Below are 13,555 nucleotides of genomic sequence, written 5' to 3'. Positions count from 1 at the left end.
GTATATGTGATCAAAACCGCTAATTCCATTCATGAGTGCATAGCCTGAATACTTGGATGTGAAATGAACATTTACAGTCTTATCATTTAGGAGTGCCAAGAAAAGACTATTTTGGCTCCAGTAGGTAACAATCGTAACAGTAACTTTGGGTAGAATTCTGCCTTTGTTATTGGTAGTCCTGATGCATTTAGTTCTTCCTCACAACTGCTGCAAGAAAACATAATCAAATGCATAGCATTGTGGAATTCCTTTTGAAGAAAACTGGAAAAATAATTTTTTTATATTCCCTAAGAAAGCAACTTTTATGCTCTATTAGTTCTTTCCAAAACGGAAGATAGAGTAACGACAGTATGTTAGGGATTGGTAATTGTTCAAACATTAACGTCATGAATATTCTGAAAATAAATAAGCTCTAATATAAGAAATCAAAGTGATAGGAACACTGTTATTAAGTTCTTACAATGAGAGGTCGAGAGACTCATTAAATATCTTTCCCAGACCTTTGTATCTGTTTTATGGTGTTCGTTACTCTGAGCTATTGTTGATATATGTTAGAAACTTCTGTAATTCCTCACTTATTCTTGTGGATTTTGTTTAATAGACATGAGCGTAGGCTATTTTATTGATTTAAAAAAATAGAGCATTGCTCAGCATATAGCATATAGTCCAAGACTATATGGTCATACTTAACTGACCTGCACCAATTTATTTGGATTTCTAACTATCTTCTGTTTTTTTTAATAACCTTAGACAATTTTTCTTAAACTCTGAACCTAAGTTTCTAAGTTTGCAGAAAGCATAAGTGATATTTTCTAGCTCAGTGCCAGGGGTTCTTTAGTTCTTGAATTGTTTCTCTGGCAAAGATGCATTCTACTCTTTTCATGTCCATGTCTCTAGACAATTGTCTAATCTGCTCATAACAGTCTTTCCTCCTTATAAATATTCCTTCTTTTGCTCTCTGTTTGTCCTTTACTTTTTCCCAGGAGTTCATCTGCCCTTATCCTTAACTATTTCTTTGTAAAATTTTTCCTTTCAGTTTTAATTTGTACTTTACTACTGTGTAGTTTTCTTCTTTACTTGCCCTCTTTGAAACCATCTGCTGCCATTGCATTTGCTTTCTGTATTGTAATGCTAAATGTTTTGATGCTGCTGGATTTATATTTATATTCAGTAACAACTTTTATGAACATACAGTTCTTGTGATTTTTTTAAATGAATAGCATGATGCATTCACCCCCAATGATGAGCACTTAGTGATTATGTTAATTAATAACATTCTTAGCTTAGATGGTATACCCTGCATAGATGCAGAATTTTGTGCTATATTTTCCTGATAATTGTACTTAGTATTATATGCTGATGTGCTGATGCATTTACATGTCTGCTTTTTTCATTTCCTGCTTGTTTTGTAGAGTTCTGCTGCTAAACAATTTTGTCACGCTAAACCTAAGTAAAATAATTTATTATGGTTTTTAAATTTAATAAATAATAATGAATAAAACAGTTACATTCAAGTAAGAATTCATGAGTATTCCAGAGACGCTAATTTATAAATGAGCACCTCAGTGTTAAGAGCGCGTGAGGCTGTGGCTATCTGGGGCACCACTGGGTGACAGTATCACTAGGCAGAGGTTGATGCAACTTGTCTGTGTGAGCTGAATAGGCCTGTGAGGCACAGGCAGCCTGGAACAATCGTCGTCTTCACAGCCAGACAGAATGTGTTCTTCTTAAACAGGAGAGTCTGCTGTCACTTCTGAATAATGAGTTGACTGCAAACATACTGTAAAGAATAGGATGATTTTTTAAAATGTCTTTCTCTTTTTTCCCTCTTCAGGGCAACTGTTTTTTATTATCACTATGGGCTGTTTCAGGGCACGTACGTAGTCCATGATAGTTGTGTGTGGAAAACAGTGAGTCTATCATCACCTAACTGTGTATGATAGTAAAAACATTAGAATACATTTTTTTCTTGGTAGTTGTTGGTAGGTCCACTTCCTGGTTATACTTAAAGTATCCTGTTACATTACATTATTGAGATTTTTAGGAATGTTGGTTGTAGTCTGGCATATTCTGGTATATTATTCATTCATCTTCCAGTGTATTAAATACCTAGTATTTTTCAGGCACAGTGACTAAGGTTAACTATGTGAATTAATTTAAAATGCAATTTTCGTCTTTAGAGCTAAAAGTAGGATTTAATTGGGAAACAAAACACAGCCAAAGGCTCATCTCCAACACTGTTTTGTCGCACACACATAAGCAACTGTGCTTGTGTATGTTAAGTTAGCAACTTATGAAAGAAGAGAACTATGAAGTTTTAAGATTGATTTTTCCACCCTCAAGGACCATGATTTAATTGGAGAGTTAAGACACATGGCATAAACTGTATCTTCTTACGATAAATGATATGATATATGTAGGATGACCTTATTATTTGTTGTCTAGATTGAGATATATCTGAGAGTAAAAGGGGGCACTGTGCATCATAATAGCGAGACAACAGTTATACAACAACGATCACAATTGTTCCAGGCAAACATGGACACATAGGGTCACCCCAGTATACACCCATGACTGGGTAGAAACTGAGGTGGGAATGAGCAAATGTAGGCTGGAGTTGTCACATAGGCTTCAAAGGAGGCATTAGAACTGAAAGAGAGGAATCAGGAAGTCATTCTTGTGATTCTTGCCAGGATAGGATTTATAATGAATATATCAATTTGGCTGGAGTAGAAATTTGCGTAGGGAAATAGTATTACAGTCAGCCCTCCATATCTTTGGGTTCCGCATCCGTGAGTACAGAGACCCGAAGCCTACTTACTGTACTATGCCATTTTGTGTAAGGGAGATGGGTATCCGCCACGGTCCTGGAACCCCAATCCAGTGGATACCGAGGGACAGCTGTGGTTGGATTGGACTGAGAAGTTTTGACCATGACTATGTGATCTTGAGAAGTTACTTCACCTCCGTGTCCCCATTTACCATCTATAAGATGGAGACAGTAGTACGTGTCTCACAGGGTTGTACGGCCATGAACTGCATACTTCCATGCAAAGTACTGGGTAGCACGTTCGAGTGATGAGTAAATGTTCGCTACCTGTAGCACACTGACAATTTTAATTGTCCAAAGTGTTTGGAAATGTGCAGGGTGGATTGGGGGTGAGAGAGGCAGCAGAGAGAACCTGAAAGAATTTAGTAACAGAGAGGGGAGAGGAGAAAACAGGGCAGAGGAAGTGATGACTCTGAGCTTTCAAGCCTGAGTGACTGGGAGACGGGGCGGGCTGAGCAGAAATAAGTAAGTTGGGAGGGATACCTGTTGTTTAGGAAGGGATAAGTTCAAATTTAAACATGTGCTTTTGAGGGGACAGCAGGCTCTCTAATTAGAAATGGTCGCCGGCAGTTGGAGAAGTGGAAGTGGTCCTCCATGGAGAATGGGGGTGTCCCAAATAGGGGCAGCTGAGGCCTCGGGTGTGGAGGAGGATGTCTCCTGGATAGGGTGTTGGAAAGAAAAGATCGATGAGGGAACCTTGGAAAGCCCATATTCGGAGTAAGTGCAAGAGGAAAGAGAACAACTGAAAAGAGCTCAAAGGAGCAGGAAAAGTATTCTCCAAAGTATGTTTTACTGAACACTAGATCTGTGGGATGGTTAACAGGTAATATGGGAAAGAAAATTGGTTCTGTGGTTAAATACTACAACTGTGTGAAAGTTAAATGAATTTGTTCATTGCAAGAATTCTCTGGGTTTTTAATACGTTAGCATACATGGCAAATCTCCAAGAGGGGAACATATGAAGTAATGTTTTACAGATTTATCCAATCACTGAACCCTTTTCTCCCCCAGAATACTTAATGGATGCTAGTGTTACAGAAAACACATTTTGGGAATTTTAGAGGCCTATCAAGGAAAGATTTTCAAGAAGGAAGGAGTTAAGCTGTGCCAAATGTTACAGAAAGACTAAGGAACATGAGAAATGAGAGGACGATATCTACAGTTGATGTTTTTTTATTAGATGGCCCTCGGTGACCTTCACAAGTACGGTTCACTAGTGTGACTTCAATAGGCACTGGTTTATAGGGAATTAAAGATAAGAGTTAGTGATGTGACGAGGAAATGAAGGCAGTGGGTTTACATCATTACATCTCTGTTAATTCAAATATGAAGTGTGATGGATAGGAATAACTTGGTCATTAGTGAATGTTTATACATCCTATGCATTTTTATTATGCTTAATAAAATAGTTATATTTCTAAATAACATGCCCTTTTTGTTTAATGTTAATCATATATTAGAGCTGGAAGGGACTTTAACAGTCATCTGGGACAATCCCTCAGAGAACTATTAGCTTTTCTTTCTCAGAGCAAAGGCACACATTAAAATTATTTTCTTTTCTAGCCACAGCCAGACCATCAAGTCTAAACCATTTTCCTTATGTTTTTTTAAAAGTATATGGGAGATTTTGACTATAATAAATATCCCATATAATTGAAAAAAAAAAAGTATATGGGAGGCACTTCCGTGGTGGCGCAATGGTTAAGAATCTGCCTGCCGACGCAGGGGACATGGGTTCGAGCCCTGGTCCGGGAAGATCCCACATACCACGGAGCAACTAAGCCCGTGTGCCACAACTCCTGAGCCTGTGCTCTAAAGCCCGCAAGCCACAACTGCTGAGCCCACGAGCCACAATTACTGAACCCCGTGCACCTAGAGCCCGTGCTCCGCAACAAGAGAAGCCACCGCAGTGAGAAGCCCACGCTCCACAACAAAGAGTAACCCCCCCGCTCGCTGCAACTAGAGAAAGCCCGCGTGCAGCAACGAAGACCCAATACAGCCCAAAATTAATTTTTTAAAAAAGTATATGGGAAAGATAAGGCTTATCAATTGTGTGTTTTTAAGGGGTCGATCTTATGTGAATTTTACTCTAATATTAAAGACCATTTTGGATATATACTGTCCTTTCATTTGACAGTGATGCAAATATTTAATTCACAGTTATGCTGTAAAGAGGAAAGTCATTTTGACATCCTCTAACAGCAGGGGTAGATAATTTTAATTAAAACTGTTTCAGCATTGTTCTGTGATAAAATATGCCATAGAACTGATGGCTGATTTTCCGTTACATGCAAATCAGGCTCTGCATCAACACACCATGTCCGACAAATTTGAAAGTCCGTAATGAGCGGTGTAGGCCGGAGCGGTCACATAAACTACTCCTGTGTGACATTCAAGGAAACAAACTTGAGTTTCAGTGACCTTCTTGTGTTAGCCGCACTATCTGTGGAGGTGGGTGAATGAATGCTTGAGAGCAAACCCAGAGTACTGGAGAGCTACTGATCATCTTTGTATCTTCTACAGCATCTGGCCTCCTTGCTTGTTTAACAGACATTTGTGTGTTCAGTCTCTGGGAATATCAGCTGAAAGTAAGAACAGTCTTCAATACTCTGATACAGACCCCTGTTCCCCTTGGAAATTCACAAGTTCATTTTGGCACATGAAAGATTCTGAGAAGTTTTGCAGTGAAGAAACTTTGAATTTTGTTTTATAAATTTTTGTGTGTGTTTAGATTGTAGTAAAATACATATAATATTTACCACGTTAACCGTTTTTAAGTGTACAGTTCAGTGGTATTAAAATCATTCATAGTGTTCTGCAACCATCACCACCATCCATCGCCAGAACTCTTTTCATCTTGTAAAATGAAACTCTTCACTCATTAAACAGTGACTCCACATTCGTCCTTCCCCAAGCTCCTGGCAGATACCTTATTTGAATGTTTTAACCTGGCACTTCCAAGCTTATTTTACGGTAAATGAAGACTCTTTTCCTCTTGACATTTACTTATATTCTCTAGAAGTTCCATCATTCAGAGAAATGCAGGATGAGTTTTCAGCTAGTGTGTAGCAGATTAAGGAGTATTTTTGCCTCAAACGTTGCATGACCCCTAAGAGAAAAGCAAGCCCTTCCAGAGCGCCTATCTGAGTAACACGTAAGTCCAATAGTTTGAAAGCTGTAGAGGAGACTGGGAGGGTGGCTTAGGGAGGCATTGAAGTTATACCGGCGCAAACCCTGACCTAGGAGAGAGAGGCTTGGGTTCCTGTTCTGTTTTGCCACTAACTAGCTAGTCCGAAGGGCCTCTTTTGCCGTGTCTGTTCCCTGTCTGTGAACTGGATGAATCCCGAGACTCCTTCCAATCTTACAAGTTGAATGATTGAGGAATACTGTAAAAGGCATGGAATTTATAGTACTGAGAATTTGATAATAGCTTAGAAGAAGTAGGAGGAAGAGGATCTGGGAACTGATACCCACAGGAACCTCAAATGTAACCTGGCATACACCTCAAATAATGGCAAAGCCAAGACAAGTGTAAGAAGTATAGATGTCTGAAAGATTTATCCCGTGTCATACCTGGATTTACCGGAGTAGCTAGGTGATTCGAGAGAAGAGAAAGTGCTATATAGTAGTTGCCAAAATACAATGTATGTAAGGAAAAGTTCTAGTACTTTGTTGGTAGTCAATACATATTAGTTTCTTCTCTCATGATTTTAGGCTGTTAGCCAAAAAACTTACACCATAGTATTTCCACTAAGGAGAGATGGGCAGAGAAAAAAACTGTCACCTTCCTGAAATATATGAAAATATATATTATGAATATAGAAAAAGTTCTGTCCCTTCCCCAGTGTCCTTTCTTGCTTTGCTTTTGCCAGAAACAATTGTACTGAACTGTTGTTCTTATTAAAGTGAGTTAGAAGACCTAAAAATCCTCAAAACAAGGGTTTCCCTGTATACAGACCCAGTGTCCCAAAGAGAGCGCTTTACTTTCATTCAAAGTTGCTATTTAGTTGATAGTATGTATAGGAAATCAGACTGCTACTATTTCGTACTGAAATCTTGTTAAAGCAGCTAGTTTGTATCCTATTTAGGGGCAAGTTTTGAAGGGATATCCTATAGTCAGGTTTTAAAGTGATGCAAAATCATAATTTAATTTCAGAACTAACATGTTTCTAAGTTTATAGGATTTAGAACTTGAAGGAAAAATTATATTAAGAATAATTTTCAAGGATTCTCAAGAAAATACATTATCCAGTTTTCTCATGGAATTTTAATTTTATCCGTTTCCCAAACTTATTTTAAAGTAAATGTACATTATAAAGTAATGTACACCATGTGGTTAGTATTACATGACTTACTAAACTGACGATGGTTATGATGACAGTGGTAATAGGTGACTTGTGATAAGAGTTAATTAGGCACTTACTACGTGCCAGGCAGTAAATGCTGTATACATTTTAAGCTACATTGTTTGATTTTAAATTGTACTTATAAGAACTCAACGTTTTCTTTGTTTCTTCACTGATGAAAAAAAAAGTCAATCTATATAGAAGGCAAGTAGGCTAATTCAGTATTATTATCAATTCATTTTTATTGTCCAACGGCTTCTTATTCATGTTCAGTGGTAAAAAAATAATGAATAAATAGTTGATGGGTTCATGTAATTCAAAAAGTATTAAGTGTTGCTTTGGGATGTAGTTCTACGTTTTTAAATGAGTCAGATGTTCTGGAAATTAACATTCCAAGTAAAATGAGATGTTATAAAAGTTTTACTTGGGAACTTAAGCTAGAGAACTCTCTGACCTCCCCTTTACCAATTTTTCAGGGTAGGTAAGTGTCTCTACCATTAAAAATAAGGAATCCCACTGAGTTTTCACCTCTAAAGATTTACTATTTCATGTATATTAGCCTCTCCATCATTTTAAGTGTTAAAAAGAAGATAGAAAAAGATCCCGTAGTTTTCATCCATTTAGCAAGTCTCAGTGTACCTGAGTTTATGACTACATAATACCAGTAAATTCCGAGACAAGAATTCAGGTGTATTTTCTTAGAAGTTAAAATCTGTTTTCATGAATGCCTTATATTAACTTTTTCACAAATAGGACTGCTCCTTCATTCCAGTAAAAAGTAGGAATGCTGTCTTGGCTCCTTCAGTTCTATTTTGAAATTCCTCTCCTGCTCTTTTTTCAAAAGTTTAGTTTTCTCGTTTCAGCCAGGATGATTAGGCTCAGGAGAAATTTTTTACGCCGTCCCCTCTCAAACATACAAGCCCAGAGTGTGTGTGGATTGGGGAGGGCAGCCTGGGGCACCGAGCGTTCTAACCAGAAGGAACAATCTGGGTACAGGCCTTGAGGCAGGGAAGAACTTGGCAGTTTTGAGGAACTGAAAGAAGGTACCTGTCATTGGGGCATATTGGGGGCAAGTATGATCTAGATGACAGAGAATAATCATGGAGACCATGGTGAGGAATTCGCCAGGACCGCTTGGTTCGCTCGTGCAGAATGGCAGACGGCAGGTTCTGTGTTGTTAGTGCCCTGGGTTCAGCTCGCAGCTTCCCACTTATTACTAAGGTCTCTACGCTCATTCCCACGACTCTGAAATGTGGGTGGGAGCAGCTGCGTCAGAGCCTGGCTGGACTAGTGCTAACTAGGTGCACGGGTAGTGAGCCACACAAAAAAGGCAAGGCTGGTAGCGGTTTTACTTCTTTACCCTGCCCTGGAATCTCCAGCTCACAGGCTCTCCTTTCTGTTCTCTTTTACGTTCACTCAGCAGATACTTGTTGAGCATTTTGTAGCCACGCCTGTCCTCCATAGTTACGTTTGTATGTCTCATAGCTTGAAGGGTATGAAATCCTCCAGGGATTTCATATTAAATGTTTTGTAATCCAGGCACCGAACATAGTGTCTGTTTCAGAAAATGTTTGAACAAATAAACAACTAAAAGAAAGTTCGTGAAATATATAATTATCATATTTAAGCACTGCAGTTACTTGAATAATTTGTTTTAAATCAGTCCTGTGTAGAAACACGAACACATTCCTCCTGCATTCCATTTTTCTTTAACATACAGTTAACAAAAGTTCAAAATATGCCATTTATAAATCCATAACTCTAGAAAAGAAATGCTTATCTATTTTCAACTTTATACCTTGTTTTAAGTCAATGGTAGGCTTATATTTTTTCCACTAGATCAAGTAGCTATTTTAATACAAGATTATGTTTTAAAAAGTACTTTTCATCTTCAAATGAAAATAAGAAAAATAAGTAAAGACAAACATAATACCATATAAATTTTTAGCAAGTTGAGCGCTTGTTTTTACATCCTTTTATTTCAAGGTAGTTATGGATTCATGTGCAATTGTAAGAAATAGTACAGAAAAATCCCATACACCCTTCACCTACTTTTCCCTAGTAGTAGTATCTTATAACTAGTACAGTAGCCCAACAGGAAATTGACGTTAATAAAATCCACAGGCTTTATTCGATTTCTTCGGTTTTGCATGCGCTCATTTGTGTCTGTGTGTGCTTAGTTCTCTGCAGTTGTATCACATGTACAGATTCATGTGTCACTTACACAGCAGCACACATTGCAGTTCCACCCCCGGGATCCCTGTGCTTCCTTTATAAACACAGCCACTGCCTTCCCTTCTTCCTAAAACCTGGCCACCACTCGTCTCTTCTCCATCTCTACCTTAGTCATTTCAAGAACATTATATCAGTGGAATCATACAGTATGTAGCCTTTTGGATTGACTTTTTTTTTTTTTTTTTTTTTTTAACTGGGTATAATCCCCTTGAGATCAATTGAGAGCTTTTAAAAAGTGATTTTCAAAGAAAGTCTAACATCTTTCCCACTGGCCACTTATATTCATCCTTTAGCAAAAAAGGCAGGAATGAGCGCGGCAAAGGCAAAGGTGCTTCCCTAGGAAGTGGAGTAGAGTGCCCCAGGGCTCAGTTTACTCCTCAGAGACTCTCAGGGGAGTCAGGGGTTCCTTTTTTGATCAACTTTTTGTAGAAAACAGTCATATTTTCATATTTCTTTTAAAGGGCACGGTCCATCTCCTCTTGCCCGTTTATATTCCAGTTAGTCCCATCTCCCATCCCCTCCCTTCCTTCCTCTAAATTTTTCCATCCTGACCAATTGAAAACAAATTGATGAGTGAATTAAGCTCTAGATGAGATTTCTCCACATTGATATAACCTAACAAATAGGAAGGGAAATCAATTTGACTGAAACTTTTTTTTTTTTTTTTACTTGAAATTACATGCATGGAAGAGCTTCTGTTGTTTCCATTGGCCTTACGGGAAATCATCATGGCAGTTCCACCACACTAATCGTCTTGTTTTGATTTGTTTTGCCTCAAAAGTAATTAGAAAATATATAATTCATTTGGATGACCTAAGTGCCATCCCTTGGGAATTTCATTACGTAATAGGAACTCCATCTCATACCAAGTCATTCAGAGTCCTGATTAACCGTTTTGTTTTTAGCTAAGTAGGTATATCAGTATATCACATTTTAAGCTGTAAATAAGAGTGTTGTTTGTAACCGTCGTCGATGTGTTGAGAATCCCACTACCTCACAAGCAGAGGTTCTTTTAAGGTATTTTATAAATTGATTTGGCTTCAAAGAAGTAAAAAGTTCTTTCATTAATAAGTATTTAAATAATTATTACATAATCTTCTAAAAGAAAATTCCTACAAAGAAATGTGTAGGAATTACTGTACACTTACCGAGGGGAGCTATAATTGACATTATTTATCTGAGTAAGCCTGAGAGATTCTAACTATAATATAAGACACTTAACTGCTGACCAGCCTGTGTAGCCAGATGTTTGTCTAGGTGATTGCTTGCAGGATTTCTTCTAAAGGAAATGATGGGAATTCAGTGTTTTCCTCCCTTGGCGTTACAGTCCTAAGATATACTTGACTGCATACTGAGGCAGATAGATTCATGCTTCTAGTCTAGGGACAAGGCTCTCACATAGATATAAGCATAGGAACAAGTCCAGACTCATCTGTTAATCTAACATATCAATAAACCCAGTCTTTATCTTCATTTGAAAACTAGGCACAATATACATGTTCATATGGTAGCTCAAGATTAACCTCACTTTTCAGAGCGCCTTACTAAATAATAGCATTTATATAAATTGTGGCATATTGCTGACACTAAAGATCCAGACCCTGACAAATTAAACATTGCGGGTTCTACACATTGAAATATCCACATGTCATGTCACTACCACAAAATTACTATCCATTCTCATTCTACTTACTACACTTGTCATTTAATAAAATGCCCAGAATGTGGAAGCCTGGATTTTGATCTTGGTGCTGACCTATCTAGTCTACATCTCTACTTGAGTCTTCAAACTGAAGAAACTGAAATATTAGTGAGTCAACAAATACTGGTTGAACACCTACTATATGCCAGGCACTGTTCCAGGCAGTGGAAGTGTTTCAGGCAATGTGTGACTTTACTCAGCCACTTAATTTTGCGGGTTTATTGCTGTTAGTTTTAATTTTGGACTTAAGCTTCTTTCCAAATGAAGTCTTTAATTGCTACTGTCAGTTATAGATAGTTTAACGGTAAGACTTGATAAATTCTTAGATTGATGTACTTTTAGACTTATTCTTGCAGTTGTCATGTTCTCCCCTTTCCCCACCCAAAGGGGTGATTAGTTTCCCTCTAATATGTTTTAAAATCTTACTCTGCTTTCTGTTCTCATTTTGTAGCCCAAAGCCACTTTCAAACTTTACCACGAATTATAAACTTAAATGTTTTCTGGGGCCAGCCAGGTGTAAGTGTATGAAGCAGACCAGTGTGAGTATATTGAGATTAGTAGGGTATGTGTCAAACTGAAAAGTTCATGCCCACCTGTAAACATTTTAAAAAATATTTTTTAACCTGTGTCAAACACATCTGCAGGCCAAAAGTTTTCAACATTCTGAACATTTAGATAAACATACATTTGTTAGACCGTTGACTTTAAAATATGAAAGTGAAGTATCAGTTTATTAGTGACAGTGATTGTATCAGTTTTAAAATAGGAAATGCCAAGAACTTTGCAGCGTGAATGCAATTAGTGTTATGTATTTATGGGGTGGAGGTATGTGGATTATTTTGTTTTTGTTTAATATATTGTGGATGTCTTTCCATGTCAAATCATATAGATCTATATCTTATGTCATTTAATGACTGTGGGAAATTTCCATAATAAGGATGTGCTATCATTTACTTTTCCATTTCCATATTGATGGATATTAGGGAAAATCTAGAGTATGCATTAGTGTAAACTTTACAGAAGATAAGGATTAAATCCTCCTTCCCTCTTCTTTTTGCTATTTTTAAATATAATTTGAAAAAAAGCTCAATAGAAATTAACGTTAAACTTAAAAGTTGATTCCAGGAAATAGTAGGTTCATATCACTTACATAACTCTTAGGAAGCCTGAATTTAATTACATTTCTTTCTGGTTAAGCAGACACATGTGGCTGAATTATGAAGGGCATAATTTCTTGGGCATTAATAACTGAAGGGCTGTTACCCAGTAGCTTGAAACTATTAAAAGATTCCATATAAGTTCAGAGCAAATATATATTTACCAATATTCACACGTAAAGAGACAGCCTTGAATAGTGATATATGTGTGAGAACTAAAATTCACATTGTATTGTGTAGATGTTAGGTTTCTTGCTTTGGGAATCACTCATTACTTACTTGTTATAGGAGATAAATAAGGTGGTGCTTTCTTACAATATAATCATTCTTGCAAACTATTACTTGAATTTTGTTCTAATGGAACTTAGAGTTTCTGAATCAAATTACTCCTTTATAGCAGTGTGATTTCATTAGATCTCTTCCTGTATTAAGTTCTTTGGTCTAATTTCATTTTAATTAGGAAAGGCGGCAAAAATTCATATTGGACATATCAAAAGGGCTTTTCACCTGAAATGTAGATGTCTTTTTCTTTTATCTTTTAAAATACTTTAAAAATTGAGATATAGTGTCCATACAGTGAGAATGAATACAGTTTCTAATATGGAACCCAGTTCTACTCCATCTACTATGGAATCCAGCTGCATTCCATTAAATGCAGAATTGTGTGTGTATAGCTTATTCCTAGAGGAGATATTTGATAACTTGCAGTACATTTCCAAAGTGGTGAGGCGCTGAGAGTGGCGTGGCCACGGTGGTGGCAGATAGTAAATCAGTGACCTGGTATCTTGGTGTTGCTGCAGTAGGTGCCAGTTTATTCATTGTAGGCTTTGTCATCGTAAAGATTTTCTGGGGGTTTTTTTGTAAGAAAAAAAAAATGTTAGTAACTGAGGAGGAGAGCTTGGGTAACCTAGGACCTAGCACAATTCAAACTGGTACAATGACATTCTCTGTTCTCTCTATATAAAGAAGCTAGGCTAGTCCCAGCGCTGAGCTCAGGACTGGAAGTTTTAGGAAAGTGTTATTTGCTCTCTTAACAGAGGCCTGGAGGTATAGAAAACTGCACTTGTATTTCTGTAACATATAGGGGAAATGAATGAATATCATGGTTTAAAATAATATCATTAATTACGGATAAAGACAAAAGTGAAAAAGTGAACATTTTGGGAAATATATTAAGATTGGTATAAGCAAATATATATTGACTTGGAATTGTAAATCCAGTGGATCTCAAAATTTGTAGTTCTCTTGTCCATTTTAGGTTTTCCGGTGAGGGTGAATCTGTGTT

The 13,555-nt window shown here is 37.2% G+C and overlaps 1 protein-coding gene across 1 annotated transcript in view; it reads left to right on the top strand.

Moving 5' to 3' along the window:
* UBL3 (ubiquitin like 3) overlaps positions 1–13,555 on the top strand; it is a 63,769-nt gene that overhangs the window by 36,504 nt on the left and 13,710 nt on the right. The window lies entirely within an intron of this gene.

Source organism: Kogia breviceps, chromosome 16, assembly GCF_026419965.1.
Source record: "Kogia breviceps isolate mKogBre1 chromosome 16, mKogBre1 haplotype 1, whole genome shotgun sequence".
Lineage (NCBI taxonomy): Eukaryota > Metazoa > Chordata > Mammalia > Artiodactyla > Physeteridae > Kogia > Kogia breviceps.
This window is presented reverse-complemented; position numbering and strand designations above follow the sequence as displayed.